This window comes from Trachypithecus francoisi, unplaced genomic scaffold (assembly GCF_009764315.1).
Source record: "Trachypithecus francoisi isolate TF-2019V2 unplaced genomic scaffold, Tfra_2.0 Lachesis_group5, whole genome shotgun sequence".
Taxonomy (NCBI): domain Eukaryota; kingdom Metazoa; phylum Chordata; class Mammalia; order Primates; family Cercopithecidae; genus Trachypithecus; species Trachypithecus francoisi.
Window position 1 is genome coordinate 69,802,862 of NW_022681470.1, and position 16,981 is coordinate 69,819,842.

General features: G+C 39.2%; 1 protein-coding gene across 1 annotated transcript in view; it reads right to left on the reverse strand.

Moving 5' to 3' along the window:
- The window catches only part of NSL1 (NSL1 component of MIS12 kinetochore complex), a 44,722-nt gene that overhangs the window by 16,589 nt on the left and 11,152 nt on the right, over positions 1-16,981 (reverse strand). The window lies entirely within an intron of this gene.

The window sequence follows — 16,981 nt, forward strand, 5'->3', positions numbered from 1 at the left end:
ATACAATACTCCTGATATACAAGTACGTGACTTAAGAATGTCTCACATGCAGATGGCTGGTCCATGCCATGCAGGAGATGGGATGGGCTTTCTCGAGGACCATTCTCAATGCCTTCTCTCTAGCACCTCATGACACCACTACTTACCCTTCTCACCACCAAAAATGGTGTTAAAGGAGCCAAACTATTCCATATAAAATCCTAAATGTTGTATAGTGGAACTAATATGCATCTGAAATATGATTTTCCTAATTTTTCATCATAAATGTATAGTATTTCAGCTACACTATAGATTAAGGTTTAATAAGCCTGTAAAGGGTTGCCTAGAAACATATTTATTTATTTATTTGTACTTTTTTTTCCCAGTGGGAAATGTATTTCAAATTCCAAAACTCAGACTTATATGAATTTTTAAAACATAACTATTTGTGAGTGGCTACCTGTAAATATTGTGACAGTGGCTTAAGCAAGACAGCATTATTAGGAAAGAAGAGGAACTGCCTCTGAGTCCTCTGCTTGTAGGGTCAGCAAAAGAACTGGAAGTATCATTAAGTTTACCATACAGAAACTTAAAATAGCTCCTTGCCATCGCTACGTGTTTAGTGAAGGACAAGGGAAAAAAGGGAGTCTCTTCAGTTAATTTCAAAGAACTTTAAAAAAAGACAATATGGAAGCAATTATTCATTACAATAGAATTATAAAAGGTTGTAACTGTCAAATGAGACCACATCTTATAGGTAGACAGCTCAACAGGAGATTGCTATAAGGATATTTTTAAAAAGAGTTTGCTCTTAAAAATGTGGAAGTTAGGCACTCTTGAAAACACTGCCTTCCCTAGTCACTTGCTTTCTAAAACATAGGGAAATGAAAAAGTGGAAATGAAAGATTGAGTAATCAACCTAGTTTTGCTTTCAGGTCACTGTACTGACTAAACTAGGAAACATGAACTTGCAAAAGCCTGCCCAAATTCAGAAATTCAGCAAAAAAAAAACACAAAACACTGACTACTTCCTTTCTATTTCCAATGTATTTTATGAATATAAACAAGCAAACACGCACAGCATCGGATGTGTGGCTTCTACTGGTTTCTAAAGAGGTAACTAAGCCGGCCGGGCGCGGTGGCTCAAGCCTGTAATCCCAGCACTTTGGGAGGCCGAGACGGGCGGATCACAAGGTCAGGAGATCGAGACCATCCTGGCTAACACTGTGAAACCCCGTCTCTACTAAAAAATACAAAAAAAAAACTAGCCGGGCGAGGTGGCGGGCGCCTGTAGTCCCAGCTACCCAGGAGGCTGAGGCAGGAGAATGGCGTGAACCCAGGAGACGGAGCTTGCAGTGAGCCAGGATCCAGCCACTGCACTCCAGCCCGGGCGACAGAGCGAGACTCCATCTCAAAAAAAAAAAAAAAAAAAAAAAAAGAGGTAACTAAGCCATTAGAACCAAGAATTGGAAAGCAGCATCCCTGGTGAAAATGAAACCAAAAACTCAGCAGTGATTTATGATTTTCTGAAATATAACCCTTTGCTACAATTTATAGAGACGTAGAGATGTGTTGAACCCATTTGCTTAGTAGATGAAATCCTCTGCAGCACACCCTCCCACCTACACCTCACCACTTCCTTCAGTACCATGTTGCACCTCTCTTAAGGCACACTTTCCAACTCCTGACCCTTGCTCGTATTATCTGGCCTCAGCCAAGTTTTTGACACTGTCTTGCAATGCTCCTTCTACTCACTCCAATACAGCCTCTGTGGTCTTTTGTTCCATGAATATCAAGCTCATTCTTGATTTAAGAACTTTATTCTAGCTCTTCCCTCTGCTTGACAGCTCTTTTTCTTGATCATCACCAGATAAATTCCTTCCTGTTAGTACCTCAGAAAAGTGTTTCCCCATCACCTAAACACACCACCCTAAAGCACTGATGTCACTTATTTATTTTTATAATTATTGCTTTTCTTCTCCCACTAAAATATAGAGTAAGAACTTTGTGCTGCTCACTAATATTACATCTTGCACATTGAGAACAGTTCTGCCATGCTGTAGACATTCAATATATACAACTGAATGGACAGATGAGTAACAGTCACTCACAATGTATTTATTGGGCATGCTGCTATATGCTGGCTACGTATAATATAAATATAATATTAAAAAACTCATGGAGCTTTCAGTTTTGTGAGAGAGCATAAACAAGAAAATAAACACAAATACTTACAAGCTGTAACAAGTGCTATTAAGGAAATAAACAGGTGTCATGGGGGAAGTATTTTAATGAGGGTGGTTAGGTAAGATCTCTCTGAGGAGGTAACATTTAAATGAGAAAAGAAAACTGGGAAGATGTCAAACTTGGGCGAGGGGGCATGTATGTGTGACAGCTAGGCACTTTCAAAGAACTGAAAGTCTGGCAGCAAACAGGAAAGTGCTTGAAGTAAATCTGGAGAGGTAGGTAGTGGCCAGATCACCTAAGGGAATGCTAAAACTCTACAGTTTAGGATTTTAAGTAGAGTTTAGGATTTTAAGCAGAGGACTGAAAACTGATTTGCATTTTTTTAAAGTATCTTAAACTTCTTAGTCAAGTTGATTTCAGAAGTTCATAAAACTCCCTTCCTTTGTCCAAAAGCATCAGTAAATATAGAAAATTAAAATGACATATCCTAAAGCATATACAAAATAAACATTTCAGTGAACCAGAAAAAAGGAGAAGAGAAAAAGCTGCAAGTCAGGCTAAAGCTGCAGGCCTACTGGTAGGCAGAAGTAGCCAGGAATTTGCCTCCTACAAGATAAAAGGTGTTCAAAGTGCTCCACAGGAACAGGAAACAAAGAGTCAGATTCACTGTTTGAAACCGAGGGCTGAGACAGAGTTTAACGACCCTGAAAAGGAGGCTGAAAAAAACTGCCACTAACCTGCCCCGCACAGTGGCTCACAGCTGTAATCCCAGCACTTAAGGAGATTGAGGTGGGTGGATCACGTGAGGTCAGGAGTTTGAGACTAGATCAGGGGTGTCCAATCCTTTGGCTTCCCTAAGCCACACTGGAAGAATTGTTTTGGGCCACACATAAAATACACTAACATTAATGACACCTGATGAGCTAAACAAAAAACACATTAAAAAAATCATGTTTTAACAAAGTTTACAGCTGGGCATGGTGGCTCACGCCTGTAATCCCAGCACTTTGGGAGACTGAGGTGGATGGATCACCTGAGGTCAGAAGTTTGAGACTAGCCTGGCCAACATGGTGAAACCATGTCTCTACTAAAAGTACAAAAATTAACTAGGCATGATGGTACATGCCTGTAATCTCAGCTACTTGGGAGGCTGAGGCAGGAGAATCGCTTGAACCCGAGAGGTGGAGGTTGCAGTGAGCCGAGATCGCTGCACTGCACTCCAGTCTGGGCAGCAGAGTCTCACTCTGTCTTAAAAGAAAAAAAAAAAGAAAGTTAGTTTACAAATTTGTGTTAGACCACATTCAAACTGTCCTAGGCTGCATATGGCCCATGGGTCACAGGTTAGATAAGCTTGAATTAGATCTTTTATTTATTTATTTTCCAAGATGACAGATAAGAGGCAGTGTTAGCATGCCTCTCCCACTTGGAAGGACAGAATAGTGGCTAGAGAGTCACACTGTGAATTTTCTTTTTTCCAAGAACCACCACAGGAAGATAGAAAGAATCCAAAAACCCTTTGAAAGAAGCAGCAGGCTGGAGCCTACTGCACGAAGACAGGTGAAAAACTAAGTTCCCAGAGTGTAAGCAGGAGAATGAGCATGTCTCGGAGCACACATCCCCACCTGCACTCTGAAAACCCAGACCATGGGAGAAAGCCTTAACCCTACCTAGAGCTGGAATGGATTTAGTCTATGTGAAATATAAAAGTAGATGCAGCAGCATGAAGTGCCTTGTAGGCATTCCCAGTCTCTAGCATGAACTGAGGGAAGCCATTCCTGACTGTATCTCATGGGGCCCTCGGAGAAGCAGTCAATGAGTTCAGGGAGGGGTCACAGGGTGAAAGAAGCTCCCAGGTGAATTTTGTAATATAATCTTTAGTAGGGATGAGCTCTCTTGAACAGAACCCACGGGGTGAGTGTAAAGACGAGCTGGGCATCCGGCCTTATGGGCAGATGGAGAGGGTCATGGTTACGGCCTTGGGCAGGTCTGAGTTCTGTGCGCAGACTGCCTGGATCTAAATCCAGTGAGCGAAGCACTGCGGGAGTGAGACTAGCCTCACCAACTGTGAAAGAGCTGGGTGAGGCTCACTGTTGCCCACTACTCTCCACTCCCTTGGGGAACTCTTCTATGCAGCAGATGCAGTTAACTACTCTCTGGCACATTATCCCAGGAGCCTGAGGTCTTAAAGAAGTTCTAAGAGAAGTTCTGAATCTTGAAACAAAAGCTCTGACATGAACCTAAATAGAACCTCCTGAAAGCATAAATCTCACGAGGCCTAAAAAACAATAACATTAACATTGAATGTAAATGGCCTAAATGTTCCACTTAAAAGATACAGAATGACAGAATGGATAAAAAACCACTAACCAAATATCTGCTCTCTTCAAGAGACTCACCTAACATAAAAGGACTCACAAAAATTTAAGGTAAAGGGGTGGAAAAAGACATTCCATACAAATGGAAACCAAAAGTGAGCAGGAATAGTTATATCAGACAAAACAGACTTTAAAGCAACACCAGTAAAAAAGACAAAGAAGGAAGTTATACAATGATAAAAGGATTAGCCCAACATAAAGATACTATAATCCTAAATTTATACGCACCTAATACTGGAGCCCCCAGATTTATACAACAATTACTACTGGATCTAAGAAATGAGACTGACAGCAACACAATAATAGTGTGGGTCTTCAATACTCCATTGACAGCACTAGATAGATCAAGACAAAAAGTCAACAAAGAAACAACAAACTTAAACTATATCCTAGAACAAATCAACTTAACAGATGTTTACACAACATTCTTCCCAACAACTGCAGAATATACATTCTCCTCATCAGCATATGGAACAGTCTCCAAGATAGGTGATATCATGAGCCACAAAATAAGTCTCAATAAATTTAAGAAAATCAAAATCATATCAAGTATCTTCTCAGACCACAGTGGAATAAAGCTGGAAATCAACTCTAAAAGGAACTCTCAAAATTATACAAATACATGGAAATTAAATAATCTGCTCTTGTATAATTTTTCGGTTAACAATGAAATCAATATGTAAATTAAAAAATTCTTTGAAATGAATAATAGTGACACAACATATAAAAACCTGAGATACAGTAAAAGCAGTGCTAAGAGGAAAGTTCATTGTTAAATGTCTATATCAAAAACTCTGAAATAGCACAGACAATTTAATGTCACACCTCAAAGAAATAGAGAAATAAGAACAAATTAAACCCAAACCCAGTAGAAGAAGTAACAAAGATCAGAGCAGATCTAAATGAAACTGAAACAAACAAACAAACAAAAAATACAAAAGATAGCACTGGGAGCAGTGGCTCACGCCTGTAATCCCAGCACTTTGGGAGGCTGAGGCAGGTGGATCACAAGGTCAGGAGATCGAGACCATCCTGGCTAACACGGTGAAACCCTGTCTCTACTAAAAATACAAAAAAAAAATTAGCCGGGTGTGGTGGCGGGTGCCTGTAGTCCCAGCTACTCAGGAGGCTGAGGCAGGAGAATGGCGTGAACCCAGGAGGCAGAGCTTGCAGTGAGCCGAGATTGTGCCACTGCACTCCAGCCTGGGCAACAGAGCGAGACCCTATCTCAAAAAAAGAAAAAAAAATACAAAAGATAAATGAAACAAAAAACTGATTATTTGAAAAGATAAACAAAATTGATAGACCATTAGCAAGATTAACCAAGAAGAGAGAAGATACAAATAAGCTCAGTTTACAGTGGCTCACGCCCAGAATCCCAGCACTTTGGGAGGCCAAGGCAGGGAGATCACTTGAGGTCAAGAGTTCATGCCTAGCCTGGCCAACATGGTGAAACCCTGTCTCTACTAAAATACAAAAATCAGCCAGACATGGTGGCAGGCGCCTGTAATCCCAGCTACTTGGGAGGCTGAGGAAGGAGAATCGCTTGAACTCGGGAGGCAGAGGTTGCAGTGAGCTGAGATCACACCACTGTACTCCAGCCTGGGTGACACAGGAAGACTCTGCCTCAAAAGAAAAAAAAAAAGGAAAAAAAGAAACTGGAGATATTATAACTGATACCACAGAAATACAAAAGATCATTCAAGGCTACTATGACACCTTTATGTGCACAAACTACAAAATCTAGGGAGGTAGATAAGTTCCTGGAAATATATAACCCTTCTAGATTAAATCAGGAAGAAACAGAAACCCTGAACAGACCAATAACAAGCAGTGACACTGAATCAGCAATTTTTTAAATTGTCAACAAAAAAAAGTCCAGGACCAGCTGAATTCTATCAGATAATTCAAAGAAGAATTATCACCGATCCTACTAAAATTATTCCAAAAGATAGAGAAAGAGGGAATCCTCCCTAAATCATTCTATGAGGCCAGTATTACCCTAATATCAAAACCAGAAAAGGACATAACAAAAAAAGAAAACTACAGACCAATATCCCGATGAACATAGATGCAAAAATCCTCAACAAAGTTCTAGCTAACCAAATCCAACAGCGTGTCAAAAAGATAATACATCATGATCAAGTGGGTTTCAAACTAGGGATGCAGGCATGGTTTAACATATGCAAGTCAATAAATATGCTACATAACATAAACAGAATTAAAAACAAAAACCATATGATCATCTCAACAGAGATGGAAAAAGCATATGACAAAATCCAGTGTCTCTGCTGGGGAGAGTGGCTCATGTCTGTAATCCCAGCACTTTGGGAGGGTGAGACAGGAGGACTACCTGAGGTCAGGAATTTGAGAACAGCCTGGTCAATATGGTGAAATCCCATCTTCACTAAAAATACAAAAATTAGCACACCTGCAATCCCAGCTACTCAGGAGGCTGAGGCAGGAGAATCACTTGAACCTGGAAAGTGGAGGCTGCAGTGAGCCAAGATTGCACCACTGCACTTCAGTCTGGGAAAGAGAGTGAGATTCTGTCTTAAAAAACCAAAAAAACACAAAAAAACCAGCATCTCTTTATGATAAAAACCCTCGGCGTGGTGGTTCATACCTGTAAAATCCCAGCACTTTGGGAGGCTGAGGCAGGCAGATCACAAGGTAAGGAGATTGAGACCATCCTGGCCAACATGGTGAAACGCTGTCTCTACTAAAAATACAAAAAATTAGCTGGGTGTGGTGGCAGGTGCCTGTAGTACCCTAGTACTTAGTAGTACTAGTACCCTAGTACCTAGTAGTTACTAGGGAAGCTGAGGCAGCAGAATGGCGTGAACCCAGGAAGCGCAGCTTTGAGTGAGCCGAGATCGCGCCACTGCACTCCAGCCTGGGCGACAGAGTGAGACTCCATCTCACAAAAAAAAAAAAAAAAAAAAAACCCTCAACAAATAGGCATAGAAGAGACTTACCTCAAAGTAATAAAAACCATATATGACAATCACAAAAAAAAAAAAAACCCTCAACAAATAGGCATAGAAGAGACTTACCTCAAAGTAATAAAAACATATATGACAATCACAAAAAAAAAAAAAACCCTCAACAAATAGGCATAGAAGAGACTTACCTCAAAGTAATAAAAACCATATATGACAAACCCACAGCCAACATCATGTTGAATGGGGAAAAGTTGAAAGCATTCCCGTTGAGAACCGGAACAAGACAAAGATGCCAACTTTCACCACTTCTATTCAACATAGTACTTAGCCAGATCAATCAGACAAGAGAAAGAAATGAAGAGAATCCGGAAGCCAAACTGTCACTGTTTGCTGGTGACATGATGATATACCTTAGAAAACCCTGAAGACTCATCCAAAAAGCTCCTAGATCTGATAAATAAATTTGGTAAAGTATCAAAGTACAAAATCAGTGTACACTAATCAATAGCACTGCTACACACCAACAATGACCAAGCTGAGAATCAAATCAAAATAAAAAACTCAACCCTTTTTACAACAGCCGCAAAAACAAATAAACAAACAAAAACTTAGCAATATACTTAACCAAGGAGGTGAAGGACCTCTACAAGGAAAATACAAAACACTGCTGAAAGAAACCACTGATGACACAAACGAATGGAAAACACATCCCATGTTCATGGATGGGTAGAACTAATATTGTGAAAATGACCATACTGCCAAAAGCAATCTACAAATTCAATGCAATTCCCATCAAGATACCACCATAATTCTTCACAGAACTGGAAAAAACAATCTTAAAATTCATATGAAACCAAAAAAGAGCCCACACAGCCAAACAAGACTAAGGAAAAAGAACAAATCTGGACTACCTGACTTCAAACTGTACTATGAGGCCATAGTCACCAAAACAACATGGTACTCGTATAAAAATAGGCACACAGACCAATGGAACAGAATAGAGAACTCAGAAATAAAGCCAAATACTTGCAGTCGACTGATCTTTGACAAAGCAAACAAAAACATAAAGTGGAGAAAGGACACCCTATTCAACAAATGGTGCTGGGATAACTGGCAAGCCACACGTAGAAGAATGAACCTGGATCCTCATCTCTCACCTTATACAAAAATCGACTCAAGATTGATCAAAGACTTAAACCTAAGAACTGAAACCATAAAAATTCTAGAAGATAACATTAGAAAAACTCTTCTAGGCCGGGCGCGGTGGCTCAAGCCTGTAATCCCAGCACTTTGGGAGGCCAAGGCGGGTGGATCACGAGGTCAGGAGATCAAGACCATCCTGGCTAACATGGTGAAACCTCGTCTCTACTAAAAATACAAAAAACTAGCCAGGCGTGGTGGCGGGCGCCTGTAGTCCCAGCTACTCAGAGGCTGAGGCGGGAGAATGGCCTGAACCCGGGAGGTGGAGCTTGCAGTGAGCCGAGATCAGGCCACTGCACTCCAGCCTGGGCGACACAGCAAGACTCTGTCTCAAAAAAAAAAAAAGAAAAGAAAAGAAAAACTCGGCCAGGCGCGGTGGCTCAAGCCTGTAATCCCAGCACTTTGGGAGGCCGAGACGGGTGGATCACGAGGTCAGGAGATCGAGACCATCCTGGCTAACACGGTGAAACCCCGTCTCTACTAAAAATACAAAAAACTAGCTGGGCGAGGTGGCGGGCGCCTGTAGTCCCAGCTACTCGGGAGGCTGAGGCAGAATGGCGTAAACCCGGGAGGCGGAGCTTGCAGTGAGCTGAGATCCGGCCACTGCACTCCAGTCCGGGAGACAGAGCGAGACTCTGCCTCAAAAAAAAAAAAAAAAAAAGAAAAGAAAAGAAAAACTCTTCTAAACATTGGCTTAGGCAAAGAATTCATGACAAGCAAATGCAACAAAGACAAAAATAAATAAATGGAACCTAATTAAACTAAAAAGCTTCTGTAGAGCAAAAGAAATCATCAGCAGAGTAAACAGAAAACCCACAGAGTGGGAGAAAATATTCACAAATTATGTATCTGACAAAGGACTAATATCCAGAATCTATAAGAAACTCAAACAAATCAGCAAGAAGAAAAACAAATAATCCCATTGAAAAGTGGGCAAAGGACATGGATAGACAATTCTCAAATAAGATGTACAAACAGCCAACAAACATGAAAAAAATGTTCAACACATCACTGATCATCAGAGAAATGCAAATTAAAACCACAATGAGATACCACTTTACTCCTGCAAGAATGGCCATAATTAAAAAGTCAAAAAACAATAGATGTTGGCATGGCTGTATTGAGAAGAGAACACTTTTACAATGCTGGTGGGAATGTAAATTAGTACAACCACTATTGAAAACAATATGGAGATTCCTTAAAAAACTAAAAGCAAGACTACCATTTGATCCAGCAATGCCACTACTGGATATCTACCCAAAGGAAAATAGTCATTATATGAAAAAGAGACATGCACACACGTTTATAACAGCACAATTTGCAATTGCAAAAATATGGAACCAGCCCAAATGCCCATCAACCAACTAGTGGATAAAGAAAATGTGAATCCTACTCAGTCATAAAAAGGAACAAAATAATAGCATTCACAGCAACCTGGATGGAGTTGGAGTCCATCATTCTAAGTGAAGTAACCGAGGAACAGAAAACCAAGCATTGTATATTCTCATGTATAAGTGGCAGCTAAGCTATGAGGATGCAAAGGCATAAGAATGAGATAAAGACTTCAGGGACTCTTTGGGGGAAGGTTGCAGGGTTAAGGGAATAAAAGACTACATTGTGGGTACAGAGTACACTGCTTGGGTGAGGACTGCACTAAAATCTCAGAAATCACCACTATATAACTTATCCATGTAACCAAAAACCACCTGTGACCCAAACACTATTGAAATAAAATTTTAAAAATATAGACTAGATCAAGCAGAATAAATAATTTCAGAACTTCAGTACTCAAGAGACTAAGGCAGGAGGATTCTTTGAGCCTCCCAGGAGTTCGAGGCTGCAGTGAGTTATGATCACTCCACTGCACTATAGCCTGGGTGACAGAGTGAGACCCTGTCTCAAAACAAACAAACAATGACAATAAAATGGAAGAGGAATAAAAAAAAACATGAAGAAAGCCTAACTGACATTTGGGACAGCATAAACTGGCCAAATACTTGAATTCTGGGTATTGTAGAGGGAGAAGGGATGGGTAAAGGAAAAGAAAATTTATTTAGCAAAATAGTAGCTGAAAACTTCTCAAATCTTGCAAGAGATATACATATACAGATACAGGAAGCTCAAAATTCTGCAAATAGATTGAATCCCAAAAGGTCTTCACCAAGGCACATTATACTCAAACTATCAAAAGGCAAAGAAAGATATTCTAAAAACAGGAGAAAGGTTTAAAGTCACATAGAAGGAAAGCTTCCTTCAGACTACAGTGTATCTCTCAGCAGCATCATTAGAGGCCAGGAGAGAATGCAATGATATATTTAAAGTGCTGAAAGAAAAAAAATCTGTCAGCCAAGAATATTATTCCCAGAAAAGCTATCCTTCAAAAATGAAGGAGAAATAAAGTCTTTCTCAGACAAGTAAAAACTGAAGAAATTCAATACCACTAGACCAGCCCTCCAAAAAATGCTTCAGGAAGTTCTACATCTGGAAGCAAAAAGACAGTATCTACCATCATGTGAAAACACATAAAATTATAAAACTCACTGGAAGAACAGACATACAAATGAGAAAGAGAAAAAAACTCAAATGTTACCACTATAGAAAACCACTAAACCACAATGATAAACAATGGGAGATAGGAACAAAGGATATATAAAATAACCAGAACTCAACTAATAAAATGACAGGAATAAGCCCTCACATATCAATAATAATAACCTTGAGTGTAAATAGATTATCCACTTAAAAGACAAATAATAGCTTAATGGATAAAAAAGCATGGCCCAACTATATGCTGCCTACAAGAACTTCACTTCACTTGTAAAAACACATACAGACTAAAAGTGAAAGAATGGAAAAAGATATTCCACACAAATGGAAACCAAAAGTGAGCAGGAGTAGCTATACTTGTATCAGATCAAAGAGATTTTAAGTCAAGAATAGTAAAAAAGGACAAAGGAGATCATTACATAATGATAAAGGGATCAATTCAGAAAGAGGATATAATAATTCTAAATATATATATACCCTACACTAGAGCATCCAGACTAAAGCAAATATTATCAATCTAAAGAGAGACATCAACACAATAGTAGTTGAGGATTTCAACAGCCCACTCTCAACATAAAACAGATTATCTAGACAGAAATACAACAAAGAAATATTGAATTTAAACTGCACTTTAGACCAAATGGACCTATCAGACATGGACAGAACGTTTCACACAACTGCTATAGAATATACATTCTTTCATCAGCACATTAAACATTCTGACATACAGGGATAGGTATGTTAGACCACAAAACAAGTCTCAATACATTTTAAAAATTCAAAATCAGGCTGAGCATGGTGGCCCACACCTGTAATCCCAGCACATTGTGAGGCCGAGGTGGGCAGATCACTTGAGGCCAGGAGTTCAAGACCAGCCTGGCCAACATGATAAGACCCCGTCTCTACTAAAAATACAAAAATTAGTTGGGTGTGGTGGTGCACACCTGTAATTCCAGCTACTACTTGGGAGGCTGACACATGACAACTGCTTGAACCCAGGGGGAGGAGGCAGCAGTGAACCAAGATCACACATGCCACTGCACTCCAGCCTGGGCAACAGAATGAGACTGCCTTAAAAAAAAAAAAAAAAAAAAAAAATTCAAAATCATATCAAGTATCTTCTCAGACCACAACGGAAAAAAAATACAAATCAGTAACAAAAGGAATTTTGGAAATTATACAAATACATGGAAATTAAACAACATGCTCCTGAACAACTGTGTCAATAAAGAAACTAAGAAGAAAATTAAAATATTTCTTAGGCCAGGCACAGTGGCTCCTGTCTGTAATTGCAGCACTTTAGGAGGCTGAGGCAGGTGGATCATCTGAGGTCAGGAGTTCAAGACCAGCCTGATGAACAAGGTGAAACTCTGTCTCTACTTACTTGCGAGCCTGAGGCAGGAAAATTGCTTGAACCCAGGAGGCGGAGGGTGCAGTGAGCTGAGATCACGCCATTGCACTCCAGCCTGAGTAACCAGAGAGAAACTCTGTCTCAAAAATAAAAAATAAAAATTAGCTGGGCATGGTGGCTTGCACCTCTAGTCCCAGCTACTTGAGAGGCTGAGGTGGGAGGATTGCTTGAGCCTGGGAGGTCAAGACTGCAGTGAAGCTATAATTGCACCACTATACTACAACCTGGGTGACAGAGCAAGACTCCATCTCAGTAAAATAAAATTAAAATAAAATAAAATTTACAGGAAACACAAATGGAATAGAAACATAGTATATAGTTTCCGAAATGAGAAAGAGAAAAATAAAAGGAAAAAGAAAATTCAATCAACACAATGGAAAGCAATAAAAGGAAAATGAAAAAGAAAAGAAAGAAGAAAACAAAAACCAACAACAACAAAAACTTTTGATACAGTATTTGGAAACTAAAAAATAGAGCTGAACTATGGAAGTTCTACATGTCAATGCTTGTGGTATGTAGCTAAATCAGGACTTAGAGATAAATGTGTAGCCTTAAATGAATTTATTAAAAAATAAGACAAAAAAATGAATTAAGTGCTCAATTCAAGAAACTAAAAATAACAGGAACCCCACAAAAACAGGAGGATCATACTAAAGATCAGAAATCAAGGAACCAGAAAACAAACAAACAAAAAAATTAGAGAAAGGCAACAAAACTAAAAGCTGACTCTCTGAAAAGACTAAGTAAAAAACACACACACACACACACACACACACACACACACACACACACACACACACACACACAAAACCTAGGCTGGTGCAGTAGCTCATGCCTGTAATCCTAGCACTTTGGGAGGCCAAGGCAGGAGAAGAACTTGAGCCCAGGAGTTCCAGACCAGCCTGGGTAACACAGTGGGACCCCATCGCTACAAAAAAATTTTTTAAACTAGCCAGGCATGGTGACACACGCCTGAAGTCCCAGCTACTCAGGAGGTTGAGGCTGGAAGATCACTTGAGCCCAAGAGATTGAGGTGGCAATGAGCCATGATCATACCACTGCACTTCAGCCTGGGTGGCTTCAGCCTGTCTCAAAAAAAAATGGAACCTAGAACAAGATGTCAAGAAAAAAACGAACAATCTAAGTTAGTCCCCTCATAGAGGAACGGACAGTGGCATATTCATAAACTGGAATACTATATACAATAGCTAAATGAATAGAGAGCTCTGTGTGTACACAATGTTGATGGAGAAAAAAGTTGCAGAATGATATGATCCGTATGATACAATTTATATAAAAATTTAAGTCCCATACATTGTTTATGGATATGTACCTATAAATTAAGTGTAAAAACATGAATAGCAAGGATTTACACAGCTTGAGGATTCTGGTTATACTTCTGAGGTAAGAGGGAATGGAATGGAATAGTGGAAGACACAAAGAAAGTTTCAACTATATCTGAACATTTTAGTTTCTAAAAAGGTCTGAAACAAGTATGACAAAATGTGATTAACACTTAAATATGGGTGGTGGGAACAGAGATGTTCATTATGCTGCATTCTTTATTTTCTATATGTTTGAAATATTTCAAAGAATAAAATAAATCACTCTGCCCTATGTATGCAGAATGAAATGGAAGAGAGCAAGAGTGAAACAAGAAGACCTTCTAAGAGAGCATTTGTAGAAATCCTGGCTAGAGTGATGGTAACCTAGAATAGAGATGGCAATAGCAAAATGAAGAGAAGTCAACGAATGTGAGATTATATGAAGAACAATTTATGAGACTTATTGATGGACTGGGTATGAGGAGCTTGACAGAAGAAGGAACCAAGGTTAACTTCAGCTAAAGCAACATGTAGGTATAGATGCCACTTACTCAAACAGGGAAAGCTGGGAAAGGAACCAGTTAGGGGTTCCTAACTGAATCCTGTTTTATGTTCATCTTTTATTTCTCCTGCTCAGACATAAGCTCTTTATGGGGAGAATCTGTCTACTTTATCTTTGTATTCCCCAAAGTTCATAATATAACTAAATTGAGTCAATGTTATACACACTGCCTAAATAGTTTTGAAAAACTGACAACCCTCTTTAAGAGTGTCAGTTTTCAAAGAAATTTTGTATCACTTAATATCACAATAAAGGAAAAAAAACCTTTCAAGAAGTTCCCACCAAAAAGTTTTCCTATGCTGCTGATTCAGACTTTTAAGGCCCATAGAAATTTATGCTTTCCACTTTCTTACTAAGCCATTTAAATCAGTTTCATATGATTCTACCAGTTCGGTAGATTATAAGGTATACAATACTATAATGTATACTGAAGGGGTGGCCTGCCCCTCCACACCTGTGGGCGTTTCCCGTTAGGTGGAACAAGAGACTTGAGAAAAGAAATGAGACACAGAGATAAAGTATAGAGAAAGAAAAAGTGGGCCCAGGGGACCGGCGCTCAGCATACAGAGGACCCACGCCAGCACCGGTCTCTGAGTTCCCTCAGTATTTATTGATCATTATCTTTATCATCTTAGAAAAAGGGAAGTGGCAGGATAATAGGATCATAGGGAGAAGGTCAGCAGTAAGACATATGAATAAAGATCTCTGTGACATGAATAGGTTTAAGGAAAAGTGCTGTGCCTTGATATGCATATGCAAACATCTCCATAAACCTTTTTAGTGCATAAAGAGCAGCATTGCCGCTAGCACATCCCACCTTCAGCCCTAAGGCGGTTTTCTCCTTTCTCAGTAAGTAGAACAGACAATTGAGTTTTACACCGAAATGTTCCATTGCCCAGGGACGGGCAGGAGACAGATGCTTTTCTCTATCTCAACTGCCAAGAGGCCTTCTTTCCTCTTATATTAATCCTCCTCAGCACAGACCCTTCATGCGTGTCAGGCTGGGGGACGATTAGGTCTCCCCTTCCGACGAGGCCATATTTCACACTATTACATGGGGAGAAACCTTGGACAATACCTAGCTTTCCTAGGCAGAGGTCCCTGCGACCTTCCGCAGTGTATGTGTCCTGGGTACTTGAGATTAAGAGAATGGTGATGACTTTTAACCAGCAAGCTGCCTTCAGGCACTTGTTTAACAAAGCACATCCTGCACAGCCCAAAATCCATTAAACCTTGAGTCACCACAGCACATGTCTCTTGCAAGGACAGGGTTGGGGGTAGGGTCACAGATTAACAGCATCTCAAATACAGAACAAAATGGAGTCGCTTATGTCTACTTCTTTCTATACAGACACAGTAACAGTCTGATCTCTCTTTTCCCCACAGTATACTATTATAAATGGGATGCAATTTATAATAGCGTTATTATTACACAGTATATCCTTATAAACTACTAGTTATGTATTGTTTTGGTTATATAGTTTATACAGTCCCTTATGCGGTTTGGTTATACTACAACCTTGATAAGTAGGCAGGACATTCTGTAATATTTAGTGCAGAGCTGGAATTCATGCCGAAAGCATTAGACGGTAAATCTATAATTCGTCATTTTACTATTAATGAAACTGATGCTTGAAGAAGTCAGGGGACTTGGCCAAAGATATAAAGTTAATAACTGTAAGCTAATTTTGCTGTCCTTAAGGAACTGATGCTATTCTAAGCTTGTTAACATTATGAAAATACATAATGAAAAAACTCAAAATCTATCCAAAAGATAGACTCTAATTCTTTTGCTTACTTTTGAAGTCTGAATCATATGATACAGAAGATTCTTCCACTAATACTACATAATCAGAACAGTGAAAGTAAAATCACATTTCAAAGGATAATTTAACTAAGTGTGTTTTACCTAGGATAAAAAGGTAACCAAGTTTCTTTAGAGGGAAATTAACTGTATCTAAAAAGTAATACTTCAGTATATCATAATACCACAAGTTTCAATTACTGTTTTTATGTTATTCAAAACCAAAACAAGTATATGTCAACCACTGTATATTGGCAACTACCCCTTTTTAGTGAACCATGGAAATTGATAAGTGTTAGGTCCTAGGTCAATTTTTAATGTCAAACACAGTAAGTGATGCGATTTTAATCAACTTCAGAGTAGCTTTATGCTTATACTTCCCCCCCCCCACCCAGTTTATCCCATTAGCTTAGGATATTTGGGAAAGGTGGAGGAACATATTAAAGAGTAATTCAGAATTCAACAAAGTACTCAAAGCTTTAAGTATAAATATCCCATATAAATAAATCGGGGATTTAACTGTTTTATCCTAACAGTTCAGAAATGGCATTTTTGAATGTCAAAGAGAAATTCCAAAAGGACTCTTAGAAAAACTGTAATAAATTTTTAAATGTGAGAATACAGGCATTTGAAAATATACATAATC